Below are 14,160 nucleotides of genomic sequence, written 5' to 3' on the forward strand. Positions count from 1 at the left end.
CTTCCAGGATAGGGAGGCAGAAGGACTGGAGGGGAAGGAAAAGTGCTAGTTGGTAACTTCTTGGATAATGACCTGCATTTCCTCATTTTCTGCCACACAGAGACATACACATAGTCACTGCAATAGGGGAGGATGACAAGAGATGGGTACTAGACATGCAGTGTTTTCATGCTCTGATGCCAAAAAAACCCCAAACCCATAGTGTTGAGCTGTGAACTTTCAAGACTTTTAAGACATCTACCAATAGATGAGATCAATCATAAGATGTTTTGTCCAGAAAGTTCTCTCAGTTTGTTGCAAGTAGATGTAGGTGGGGGTGAAAAAAAATTTTAAGTGCTCATTTCTTGGAAAAAAATCCAAATCTCTCCTCTGTTCACTTGCTCTCAATGAATTAAAAATGGCATCTATTGCAAAGCAGTGAACGTCTCCCCATAATCTCTTCAAGAAAAAAATCATCATACTTACCTGAATGTTTCCCTCACCAAAGACTTCCTAACACCACTCCCAACTCTTCTGTAAAGGCCTTACTCCAATCTCAAGTCTTCTACTTTATTTGCAAAATCAGATTGATCTAACACTGACAGCAGTTTAATGCTGTTAAGACAAACTCATATTTAACCCAGGCACATGATGACTGCTGTGGAAGCTAAGAACCTACCCAAGGTCCTGCATCAGGTTTCTGGATTTCTAAAATATTCCTCTTTTTCCCTGAAAACCTAGATGTCCCAGGACTTAACTGTCATTACTTGAACAACAAAAATATAATGCATAAGAGAGCTGAAATTTTCTTCACAAATACTGAAAGCTGCTAAGTCTCCTGTGAAATTTTATCAGTATCATGGAGCCAATATACAACAAAATAGAACCAGAAGTCACTGGACTGAAAACAGTTATATGTACAGCTGCTCACATATGCATTTACTGGTTGTTATCCATTACAGTACCTTCTGCACAACAGCACAGTGTACGGCATTTGCATGTAGGGCAGCCACTGAGCTGTGTGCCTCAGATGAGGTACCATCATTTTACCTAGAGTGCTCTTCTTTGCTCTTAAGACACCAGGTAGAGTATGATCCAATAGTTAACCAAGAAGGTACATTACTCATTATGTTTGATGCAATTTCACTTAATTATTTTGGGGCAATTAGTGGTGTTTCTTGATCCTCTCCTTTAGAGCGCACACCTAAACAAAATAGCTTCATATGGTTAGGTACCTCACATGTTCTTCAATTACAAGTTTCCCCTGTTCAAAGAAGCTTTCTTTCATTGTGCTTAAAATAATACAAGAAGATGGGGAAAGAAATGCTAGGTTTTGTCATTAAAACCACAGCAATTTTTGCAGTTTGAGGAGCATACAGGATTTCTTTTTTTCTTTTAAAGTGACAGATAAAGCCATCAAGGACAGACCCTGATAAGCTACAGTAATTAAAACAGAAAAATCAGCAAACTGCTTCCAGAGAAACTGCTTGTGCATGCAGAAGGATACTCTGCTTCTTGGTTCCTCCAAGGACACTGAATATGGTGATGGTATCTCAATCTACGGTAAGAGGTTTTATTCTAAATAGAGTGTTTCACACAAATAATAGGATTAGTTGTTTCTGAGTGGAATTTCATGACTTCTCAACAACATGAGACCAAGATGTGTTCCTATACCTTTCCATTTGACAAGCCATTGCTTTTTTGATTATTTCAGACCATCTTTCAAAGATTAGAGAGTCAGGTTCAGTCTTTTCATCCCATATGCATGTTTTTGTAAAAGGAGGTCTTCTTGTTTGGAAAGAATAACTGATGAACAAACACATAAATGTACTTGGCCAAGAGATGTCTCCAGGTTGATGTTTGTACTCCCTTCTTCCAGTAAAGGAGAGGACACAAGATAAAAATGAAAGAGAAAATACAATAAACAGACTATGTTGAATCCAAGTTTTTACTGCTCTGTGCTTGCTGGCTAAGAAAAATGTCATGAAGGGACAATAGTAGTAAAAGCACATTTCTTCTACAAGACTCTTGTGAATAGAATGTTCTTTTTAATCAGATAACTTGAAAAGTCCCTGAGATTCAAGGTATTGCAAGTTGCTAATACTAATTACTTACAAGTCATAATTACAATGCCATACACAGCACTACAGGCTCAATTTCTGATGATGCATTGAAGCTTACTAATACTTCTGAAGTCAATACTCCTTTCCAGTTCAAAGCAACAGAAGGTATCAGAGCAAATCAGTTCAGATGAAGCAGCATGGTTTCTTGCAAACAGGAATCTGCCCAAGGCCTCTGTGAGAAAACCTCCTTCACAGCAGAAGATGCTGCTCATTGGGAAAAGACCCCAGATAGCCTTCAATATACTAAACTGTATGAGATCAGGAGCGTAGAAGAGAGGAGTACTTGGTCTTATTTGAGTCATGTCTCTTCATAAGCAGCAGAGACAAAGATCCAATGTGAAATTTAAGGAAAAAAAAAAGGCATTATGAGGACTTCATCTATTGGTGTTTTCCTTACAGAAACAGATTAACAGTTTCTGGAAGATCAATCTGAAGCATGCTGTTAGGAATGACTTGTTTTTAAATTCCTCTTCTTACATCAAGATCATGGTATCTCTCCAAGAAAAGGAGAATATTTTAATTTTTATCCTTTTGTATGTAATTTTTCCTTTGAACAGACTTGTCTTGAACTGTAAAGAATAAACAAGGCTGGTAACTTCTGTGTTCTAGCTATCAAAACCAGTAGCCTGATTGATTCTTACATACATGTATGTATTTCAGGTTGAAACAAAATCTTCCTGTATTTTGAGATAAGAAATGTTAATGAATACTCCTTTGCTCTTCTGAAGATTTAAAAGAACAAAAAAAAGAGGTCTGGAAAAGAGCATAGAAAGTACCTGAATCCCTCCTACAGGAATTTTGGGGAAAGTTTTTTTGTTGCCTCACATCAATCACCAGAAGCAATTCATGCTACCAAGTTGAGATGTTAAACTATCTTAAGCAGCTGAATATCCAACAGCTCTTCTCAGTCACTGTATTGTCAAGTTTGCTGATTTACATCAAGAGCAGGCTCTGATAGGATCCTTTTAGCTGGAGCAGGAAGAATTTATGGCTGTGATGACACAAGAACAACATGTCAATGATGTTCAGATACAGATAAAGTCAGGAAAGGCAATGGTAGTTCTGTTTGTGAGCATGTGGAAGACAGTAAGGAATCCTATAATCAATATTCTCATCTGCTTTGGCCAAAGAAAGGAATCTCTGCAATGCCTTTCCATAGTGACTTGACTGTTGATAAACACTCTTGGGATGAAAACTCCCTTTAGTGCTTTCTTCCACCTTCCTTCTCTACAGGGCATGTTTCACAGCCAATTCATGAGTGAAGACTAAGCTCCATTTTTCTGCATCAGTGAGCAGAAGCTCAATAGCCAAGAAAGGAAAAGTTTAAACAATTGTGAGTAAATTCTACAGAATACCATCTGCAAAACAAGCAAAAAATTGAATCTCCATATTTGGTAAATGGTATAGAATATAAGCAACAATACTTTTTCATTTCTAATACTGCAGCTCCAACAACTGCAGTATCCAAGTGAAATAACATGGAAACAAAACACAAACTGACATACCTGATTCAAGTTACCTGCAGTCAGATCAAATACTTCTCGACTTTCAAATCAAAACTTTAAAGCAAGATGCAATTTTTTTAGATTTAAGGTACAACTAGCCACATGGACTTTTTGCAATTCCTAAAATGAAACTTAGTCTAGGTTAAGTAGTTATTGTCCTGCTGCCATTAATCATACCTCTAGAAATATGTGCAGACTGCAAACACACCGCAGAATCTATGCGCCACCATCCAGTTGAACTGTTATTCAAAATAAATATTAGAAGAACAGCAAATTTTAGTAAAACATCTTTCACCTGGAAACTAGCACCAACATAGCATGTGTATTAAAGTATCAACAAGAGTGATATAAGGTTGTTTAAATTGCAAGCTACTGACACTAAGAAAAAACGCTAGTTTTCCAAAACTTCTGAGTTGTTGTTGTTTCGTTTTGGGGTTTTTTTTGGGGGGAGGAGATTTGACTGGAGAGAGGGTAGAAGTCATTGAACATAATAATAACTATACTGGATAATGTTATCCAGTCCCAAGATGGAGAAAAGGCAGCAAAACCATTGGTCAAAGTGTTGATTTTGAAAGACTGTCATGCAACCCTTCACTCAAAGCTAAACGTGCCAACAAACAGAATGGTTGGAATCTTGACTTTCTAAATTTCAGAATGTGTTTTAAAGCATCAGGCCTCTCTCCATAAATGTTTCATGCTCAACTTCTTTAAAGGCCTACTAAAAGCCAGAGGGCCACAGCACTGTCTACTTTATCAGACAAGGTATCAGACAATACCTACTCGAGACTGGCATAGGTACCAATCCCTCAAAGACCCTTCCTAATGCCAGTTTAGGAAAGGCAAAAAGCTATGGCTTTTCTGAACTCAGCATGACAAAGAATTGTGAAATTATATATAGCTATCACAGCAACACATATTTGAGAAACACAGCCAGTATTTCTTGGCACATATACAACAGCAGGAAAACACTAGAGGCATAAAATTGAATGATTAGTTGATTATAGAAAATACTACCTTGTAAAAATAATTCCCATTAATAGATGCATCAATTTTATACAATTAAAGAAATGGGTATTTGCTAAACAATGTTATAATTATTCTGCCCTTTTAAAAGCTGTTTAGATTGCAAGAATATTTTTAAATATCTTCATTAACAAGCTTTTTATTTCTTGTCAGCTTTTGTGCCAAGTACAGTTGAGAGAAAACCTTTTTTGGCCTAACTAAGTCATGTTTTAAATCAGATTAACAGACTTCACTGGCACCAACATACATTTCTGTCATAAAAACAGACCTTCTTTCACTCTTAGAGAAATTCTGTGCTTCTGGGTAGAGTGCATGAGCCAATATTTTAAAAAAAATTTTTAAAAAAACAGAAAACTTTTTTTTTAAAGACATCATATGATGCCTGTTTGTTCACTTTTCCTGCTTAAGAAAGCTAACTATAGCAGTAAAGGTTACAGTATTTATGTATACCTTGAACTTGGAAAAAAATCACATAAAACCTGTAGTTTCTTGTATGAACAGTGCCTTTTTACTTTACTTTGTAGTTCTTAATACATGGCTAGTTTAATATAATTTGATTCCAATTACAAGCAATTAGGTTACACAAATTTCTTAAACAATTTTTTTTTTTAAGCACCACTTTTCTTACTGAGTTCTCAATCTTCACATAATTCCTACACTTCTCTGGTCAAAGTTTTTCAGACTGTGTGTCTGCAGAACCTGGAAGTGGAAATACCACACATAAGGAATGTTAAGAGGAGTTATTCCACTACTGTTCAACAGCCACAGCACACCAGATGCCCTAATTTTATGGGTTTTTGGGGTAGAGGTAGGGTGAGGTCTAATCTGAATCTTCAGATGAGAACAGCTCAAGGCTTTTCCCTGTAGGTGTTGACCCTTGATCATCTCCTCCATGACTTTCCTCTGGTGTTTGGGACCTCTGGAGAACTCAAATACAGCACAAAAGCCCCTCTCATGCAATTATTTACTCCAATATATATTTAATAGATTAATATTAACAAAGGGCAATGTGGACACACTGGTAAATAAAAGCTAAACAAAGGACCTACTTTTTTTAAAGTCACTGGTTTCACAAAGTTTTATTTTGGAAAGTACTCAAAACTTGCATTTCAGATTTGAGCACTTACTAGGTTACTTTCCATACCAAATCCTAATTTCTACAAAGGGTCTGGAGTTTATAAATTTAGTATGCACTCTGACCAACAGGTTTGATCCTTTCCTCATTTTCAGTAGCAGTAAGAACTCTACAGACAAAACTGGAATGAATTTTCTAGTAACTGTTAACTGCTAAGACAGAGTGATGTCAAATGCTATTGTAAGCTGTGTTAGTTCTTCAGCATTAAGAAGTTTGTGATGCAACTGAGGCTTATTTTTGTCTAGCATGAGTTGTTGAGAGTGGAGACAAACTGATTTAGTTGACGTGCAAGCGATGTGCAAGCACACCATAACAGTTCTGCAATATATAGTCTGACTCTTAGGTTCAAGATACAAGTTTAAAAAGTCTCAGTGCAGTCAGTGATGTTTTAGATCAGAATTACACTTTTTACTTTTACCTAGTATGTGTTAACAGTACACGAGAAAAGCGTTCTAGATTATCTTGTACTGCTACTACCATAGAAAACATGCTGTCTTTCATTAGCTAATTAAATGTTTTCTGAAGCATTGCTGACTTAACTTTCCTTATTGGACTAGTGTTTCAAATTCACCCACATTTCAGTATTAAATAAGACCACCACAAGTTTTATTTTAAAAATGTTTATCAGTCAGCTGAGGCAAAGGTCATTTGAAATGTATCATTTTGCTCTGTTTAAGTAAAAACTGTTTGCATTGAGTTGTCCCTTTATCTTCCCTCCATGCAAGCACCTTCACACCTACGTGCTTTGATCAGCCAGAACTCCCAGCTTCTGCACTAGACACGATTAACTTTGGCAGTGCCTCTTCACAGGCATACCCGTGTGCAGTGTTTGACTGTCATTCTGTACCTGTTGAAATATTAGTATTTGGTTTAGGTTGTGTGCAAGAACAAAAAAACAGTATCAAGTCACACATAAAAGAATACATACAAAACCACAAAAAGACTATTCCTAGCCTAGGCTTACTATTTTCACAAAATTATTCAGAACAGGGAAAAAGACAAGACATCAAACATCTGTACCAAAATAGAAACTTACCCCACTGACTGATCTGTGTTGGAGAGTGTCTAACCATAGTCTGAATGTCACAGGACCCTCTTTCCTTCACTTGAGTCAAGATTTCATTGACAAAAATAACCACAATCCAGGGCAGATAAAAAATAGCTTCCCACGCACTCAGGCAAACACACGAGACGCTACCATAGAATCATTACGGTTGGAAAAGACTTATGAATTCTCTTGAAAAAAACCACCACCATTTGGATCATTACTGAACATTTCTGTATATGATTGGTATCTACAATGTGCATAGTTCATTTTGAAGTAAGACAACATACAACAGAGAGATTCTTGACATGACTCTTTTACCATGAAATTAGTTGCTTGATCTGATTTCTGCACCAAATAAATGTAAAGGTCAGCGTTTCCTCAGAAGAGTTGTTATATTTAATAAAACCTTTCTGCCTGTAAATTCCTAAGATCAACTCTGTTATTAAAGTCCAACATGTCTCCTTTCTTTCCATTTTCTTTTAAAGGCGAGATTCTAAAATTAGTTTGCAGCAGGACTGGAGAGATCTGTGTTTAAAATTATCCGGTTTTAGCTGTATATTATATGCAAAGTATTGTATTTTCTACTAAATAGCTTTTTAGCTGCCAAAAAAAAAATAAAAAAAACCTCACAAACATTCCATGCTGCTGTTACTTCTACATACTCTTAAATTAAGTCAAACTCCATCTTGTAGTTTACCAAAATGTACAAAAAGGAAACCACAGTGCATGTGACAAAGGTTGACACAGCCAACATAAAGAAAACTGCAGAGATGCCTAGTAAACTCTTTAACTGTCGGCACGTGTTCAAAATCCATTCTCTAGAGGCCGTAGTTAAGCACTACATTCTACAGAATGCAACTGAGAATGAGTCTGTATTTTTTAAGTGTAGTTACTCTTCCAAACAGCTATTTCCCCAAGTTTAAAATGATTCTTAATTCATAGTTTAGTATCTGCATAACTGAAATCCCCACAAGCATTTAGCAAACTAGGCCAGAGTTTAATATTGCGTAGCTGCGTTTTCGCTCCTCCTTTTTTTGATATTATTACTTTACACATATAATTTTACACATGCACATCAAGTAATTTTCTACTCTTTTATTTCTTTATTGTTTTTATTGTAGACTTCAGTCCAACAGAAACACAACTGCTATCAAGATGTGACTTACTGTAACAGTCTGCTACTCCTAGCTGGGCGATGTTTGAATATCCTTCTTCCAAGTCATCAGAGAATTTCCATTTACCAGTCAAGTTCTTTCATTCTATTTTATAAAATAAAGCATGCATATACATCTAAGCAGCCTTCATAACAGAAGAATCATATATGGTACCCAAAAATATGCATTCTAATGGTACTTGGAATAGGCAACTGCACAACTTTGTTGAAGAGAAGCTATAGAAGTATTTGGGTGAGCACACAACGTCACACTTCAGTACAGCATTAAGCTTTTTTTCCCCCCCAGATGAATTAAATGCAGATTTCAGAATTACAGCATATTCAACCTATGCTTTTCCGGCAATGTATCTTGACTCAATCTTTTAATTTTTTTGCTCTCTCTTGTACATGTAAAATACACAGACAGAAAAAAGGGTGCCATAGAAAAGACAAAAGCACTAACAAAATACTGATTCATTAAGTACCACAACCAAATAATAATTTGGTTTCATACTTAATATGGCTCACTACAATAAAGTGCAATGAGACATATACTCTGCATTAGTGAAAATTACTTGGACGATGCCTCCCAACTCCAAAGTGGGGGTAGAGAGCACTTGGGGGGGCTGAGGAGGAGGACATGAGAAAGGGTATAACTCCACAGCTCCAGGGGAGTCCCTTGATCACTGTCAGAAGCACGTACATTGGCAGACTGTTCTAAAAGAGCCAATAATTTAACCATAATAACCTTGGCCTTTAAGAAAATGAATCATTAACTGCACAGTACAGATTTTTGAACTCCACTATATCTAGAGTTTTCAACTGTAGCAAAACAATACTGACTACAGATTAAAAAAAAGTATGCAAATATATGACAGGCATTGGAACTGATGATCTTTGAGGTCTCTTGCAATCCAAACCATTCTACAGTTCTATGAATCTAACTGCAACTTAATAAGCAGTGGTAAAAGACATTATTGAGAAAGTTTAAGTATTTTAAAGGGAAAGAGACAAAATGTAAACCTTAACATTCTTCTCACTACACACTACCAATCCATCTTCTCTTTCCCCACCCATTCCCCAGCATGCATTAACACATATTCCTTCCCTCTTCTTCATCACTGATATCAGAGCAAATGGTTATTCTGAGTAGTGTCCTAGATAATAATTTAAAAAAATTATGCCTATGTAGCAGCTTGCAGTCAGAGAAGTCACTATCATCTCACTACCCTGTTTTCCAATTACCCTAAGGCAGATTTAAACTACCACTACCCATTCATTTGCACTATGTATATGTAGTGTATACAAAGTTAGTCTGAAATAAAAACATGATACTATGGACAAGGACGTCAGTAACCCACCTCCACGCAGCCTAGTCATAAAGTACACAATCCAATGGGAGGAACCAGAGTTACTATCAGGAAGGAGAATTCACACAAACTTAGCAATCTGTTTCAGAATTGGAGTTAGCAATAAATGCAAAACCTACAAGTTACAGGAAAAGAGAGCTCATAGCTATCATAACAATTAACTTGTCTCTATGTTTTATTAGAATTATTAATTTTGTTCAGAAAATTACTAAAAGTTAATAGAAATCTATTTAGTTTACATAAACATTTTGGAACTCCATAAACTTACAAATTTCTAGTTATTACATTTAAACAGTTTGCAATGATAAATCTCTCACACTCAATAAGATTATTGCCCAGTACACATAATTTAATCTCAGTTTTGACTGGGTCTTCAAGAACAAAACAAAAACCAAAATAACAAAAAAAACCACAAAAACAAAAAAACCCAACAAGTATGTCTGCTGCATGTTCCCTACAAAACAACTTCTGAAGCCCCTATTCAACTTAAACCCAGCTTGACACCTCCAAAAACAGGAGAATGGAACAATGGAGTAGATCAGCATGGCCCTGTATTTGCCTCCACAAGTACAAGGGAAGGGACAGCAAGAGGCATCCCCAACATTACTCATTCTGATGGACAACAACCAGCTATCCAGGTAGCACACCTCGAGTGGAGAGAGCAGTAGCCCAGGCAGGGTTTGGTTATTTTTCAGCCACTCAGCAAGCCAAAATGCACAAAGGGAAACTTCAGTGGGGAACACAGAAGAGATACAAGGAGAAATTAAATTACTGGGGACAAAGGGAAGAGCAGCATGGCAATAAGAAAAGGGTAACTGCAGTGCCACAGTCATAGAGACTTCTGATAGAAATCTCTGCAAGTCCTACACACAGTGTTGGTTTTTTTTTTTTTAACTCCAGTATTCAGGGAACTTTTTGTTTGTTTCTCAAATATTAAACGAAAATACCCAGGGGGTAAACAAATTTAAAGTAAAATCTTTTAAGGTTAGTTCCTACATCCTACACTCCCCTTGTAGCAGAACCACTGACAGGACTGAACTCCACTGACTTCAATGCTCTTGAAGCATTAACTTTATTCATTTATGAAGCCATTGGCAGGACTGGAGCCAATGTTATGGGTATAACACTTAGGCTTCAACATTAGCCTGACTATTGCATCAGCTATGCTATTTTTAAGTACAATTCAGCTTCTCTTTCACAGTCTGATGCAAGCCCATATAGTTTTTAGTTTGTTTTTAAACACTGTTCCAATGCAATTTTGTTCAATGCTACCTTTTTTGCCAAATATTTAAGACCCTTCCAATATCATACATCTACCAGTGGGAACATTCATTAACAGCAAGGATTACTACGCTTGACAAGAGACCTGCTAATATTAAAATCTAGCCTTCTAAATAATATGTAAAGCTGGCAAAAACATTTTTGGCCATTACTTCCATTTTACTACTTGTAGGCCATATGAAGGACAGTATAAAAATGTTTGACATCACTGTGCAAAATACTGAAAAGGCATCACAGGTACTAAACCTTGAAACCAAAACTTTTCTAACAGAGACACACAATAAAACAAATATAAAAAAGGCACAAGAATTTACAATGAAAATTTTGAAAAATCAGATTGTATCTAGGTTTAAAACGATCAAAGCAAGAGGATTCTCTGAAAGAGAGTTTTCAGTCTTAAAAACTTACAACCACTACATGCTTTTTTATGCTGTTTTTTAAAGAGCCTGATAGTTGAATTTACAGCTCATAACTTTAATGTAATTTTAACTCTTAATTTTAACTCTTAATTTAATTTTAACTTTTAAAAGTGCACATGTACTTTTCTGGATGATCAATGAACACATCAGCACTTACCAGAGCTGGCAATCAAGCATTTAGAACAAATTATGCTCTGTCAAGAATATTTTGCAACAGATGTAATTGTTCCCCACATTTGTTTTAATTTGCACATACTGGGGGAAAAAACATTAAGTTCCCAGTTCTTAAGTGCCCAACGTTTTAGAAATCCCTTCCTCTTTAATCAACCAAAGCACAAATGTTTTGAATGTGTTCACCGACTGCAAATGGTTTTGAGTGCCCAGTTTGAAGTATCCTTGTCCCAGTTTCAGTAGGATTCTTCTTTTGAGACCACCAGTATGAGTGTGTTTTAGAAAAATATGAAGTGAGACCTAGTCTGTGCTAGAATAAGGATCACTCAAGAAACAGCATGAAATAAAGAATCAACTAAAATCAAAGTGGTTTTAATTAGAACACAATCCTATAAAAAAAAAAAAAAATGGAATGCCTTGGTTTTGGTTCATCTAACACAAACCTAACACAAACCAAAGTCTGAAATACTTCCAAAGAAGCAAAACCACATTTATGAGACATTTATGAAAGGTAGTGCAATACTCTCTCAGAACTCAACAAGCTCAGCTAAAAGGCTAGTTAAAAAAGAATTTTGGAATTCTCAACATTGCAGAAGAAATGCAACAGAATGTCTTAGGCAGTTTTGCTGAGCTTTCCCCAGTTCCTATACTGTTTATCTAAAGAAGTGTCTTCCTACAGTTTTCAGATAGTTTACAACCTCAGAAAACATTTTAGAGTCTGATTTGTCAGGTAACTTAACTCAGTTAGGAAGTTAGAATCATTGGTTTATTTCTCATGCTAACTTGATCCTTAGACTTGGTTTCATTTTCATCAAGGCACACTCGGGATGACATCTGAAATATTGGTAATTTCTCAGCCATAACACTAATATATCTTAAAAACGCATGATGGGAAAACAGGTTTATCATTTGTGAAACTTCTGATGTCATGATGAAACCATTGGTCCCCAAAATAGAGAACCTGGCAAAGGGAAGACAGACAGACTTACAAATACCCACCTCTCCTGTTCGTTTTAATTCTTAACGTCCAAGCATTTTTAAAAAGTTTCACAGAAGTTCATGAAAAGGTAATCATCAGGCACACGCTGGGTGTTTGAAGAGGGACATGCAGTTGCAATTACTCCACCTTTGTTTTGCCTCAAGTTATCTACCAAAGCCGTTTAGCAATTCAACAAACAGGAAAAAGAATGGTTAGAATAAATCTGAACCATGTTTCAAAAGCATATTCCATTTCCTTGGCTCCAATACATCCACTCCGGTCTGCTTACTGGCCAAAGTAAAACCACACAAAAACCTAACAAGTTCTGAATTACTACAATAACGATACTCTAAGCATGTTATTTGCACTCCATCATGCACTTATGCCACATTCTCTACTAGGTCAGAAGACACAAAATGAGGAAAAGAAAGTGATGAACAGAAACTTCCCCAAGTTAGAACATCCAGAAACAGTTAAGTCTGAAGTACCTCATTAGGCCTAGTGAACCCCTGAAAGCTAGAGATGAATGCAGCAAGTCCAATGGATGTCCCTCCCCTTGTGTGATGATCTTGCCTATCCAGCTGCTGCTTTTTCTGGGAGGAGTATCAGAGCCTGCACAAGGTGACAGCTCTCCAGAAGCTTGTAGGTTGCTGCCCAAAGCAACGGGTTCACAGTATACTACAAAAAGTGGAAGAGCTGACAGACAACAGCAGGTTCTCCTGCAATACTCTGCCAAACTTTACAGTTCTTTACTTCAAGTTTATGCTCCCCTGTACAAGTACCAATGAAAAGAAATTCAAACACGGGAACAAAACTAAGACTTTTTCTTTCCTTAGGTGTCTCCCCCAAAATACGCATAACAAAATTAAAAATTCCCCAATCCTAAAGGGCTGAACTCATGGCAGTTTTGCTGATAGCACTGTGGATTCCAAGACTGGAGGAGGCAGAGAAAGGGACATGATATGGCTATCACACAACTAAGCGTAAAACAGGCAAGCATTAGTTACAGATTGCAGAAGGAACAGTAAGTTCTCAAGGTCCTTATGGAAACTTTACAGAAAGCTAAATGTTCTCTCTCTCAAATTAGAGTATAGTAAATTAAATTCATTAAAAATAAATTCACCATAGCAACACTTGGAATATAAAATTGTACACAAATTCTACAGCTTCTGAAAACTTGCTATGTTTAAGTCAAACTTACAATCGTATAATGTATTAGAATAAACTAAATATGGATAACAAACAATGCCAAAACTGTGGGTTTAGCAGAGATAAAATACTACTGTGAATTCCCCACACTGCCTTGCCTTTCACCTTTCCAAAACATCCTATCTGAAGCCTTAAAATAAAGCAAACCAACAGGTCAGGGAGAAAGGCAAAGATACAGACAGCAAACAGAGAAAGGTAAAAGGACATTAGGAAGGAAGGAAGATGTTTGAAATAAGACAGACACTGGAATTTACAGCAGCATCAACATCAAGTTTCTTGCAAAATGTTCTTAGGGGAAAAAAATTAAATAAAATGCAGGTGTGTGTCACAAATAAGTTAAAAGTGCTCTAGAGAACCAAGACTTAACTGCAAGCTTAAGAGGGCTAATAAAACCCGGGTTTGCCGTCTGCACATCAACCTAAGATATTTAAGGTCTTTGGTTTCAGTTCTGTGATGGAGGAAGAATGTTATCCGTTTTAGTGAAGCACCACCTTCAGTTCCTGTTTTACAATCATTGGTCCCAATTTTATAGATGTATAGTGAATTTTGCACAGGATCACCAACTAGTTGAGGCTGGAAGGGGTCTCTGGAGACCCCCTGGTCCAAACCCCACTGCTCCCAGCAGGGTCAGCTAGCAGAAAGGAAAAAGAAGCTACAAAAGAAGAGCAAGCTGCGAGATGTTCCAGTGTACCAGCTTCTGAGACTTGGAAACAACAGGGCTAGCAACTAACAGATCAGTCTCTTTTCCTCCTGGCTATTTTTTAA

The 14,160-nt window shown here is 36.6% G+C and overlaps 1 protein-coding gene across 4 annotated transcripts in view; it reads right to left on the bottom strand.

The window, feature by feature from the left end:
• The window catches only part of TSC22D1 (TSC22 domain family member 1), a 91,870-nt gene that overhangs the window by 54,584 nt on the left and 23,126 nt on the right, over positions 1-14,160 (bottom strand). The window contains exons 2-3 of one of the 4 annotated variants that reach the window (XR_003915906.1): positions 7,980-8,072; positions 6,408-6,612 (exon numbers count right to left, since the gene is read on the bottom strand). The exons of the other annotated variants lie outside the window; for them this stretch is intronic. The gene's annotated coding sequence lies outside the window, so the exon portion shown is untranslated. Of the gene's footprint in view, positions 1-6,407; positions 6,613-7,979; positions 8,073-14,160 lie in introns of those variants that run through there. 4 annotated transcript variants of the gene reach the window in all.

This window comes from Manacus vitellinus, unplaced genomic scaffold (assembly GCF_001715985.3).
Source record: "Manacus vitellinus isolate BGI_N305 unplaced genomic scaffold, ASM171598v3 scaffold_2_pilon, whole genome shotgun sequence".
Lineage (NCBI taxonomy): Eukaryota > Metazoa > Chordata > Aves > Passeriformes > Pipridae > Manacus > Manacus vitellinus.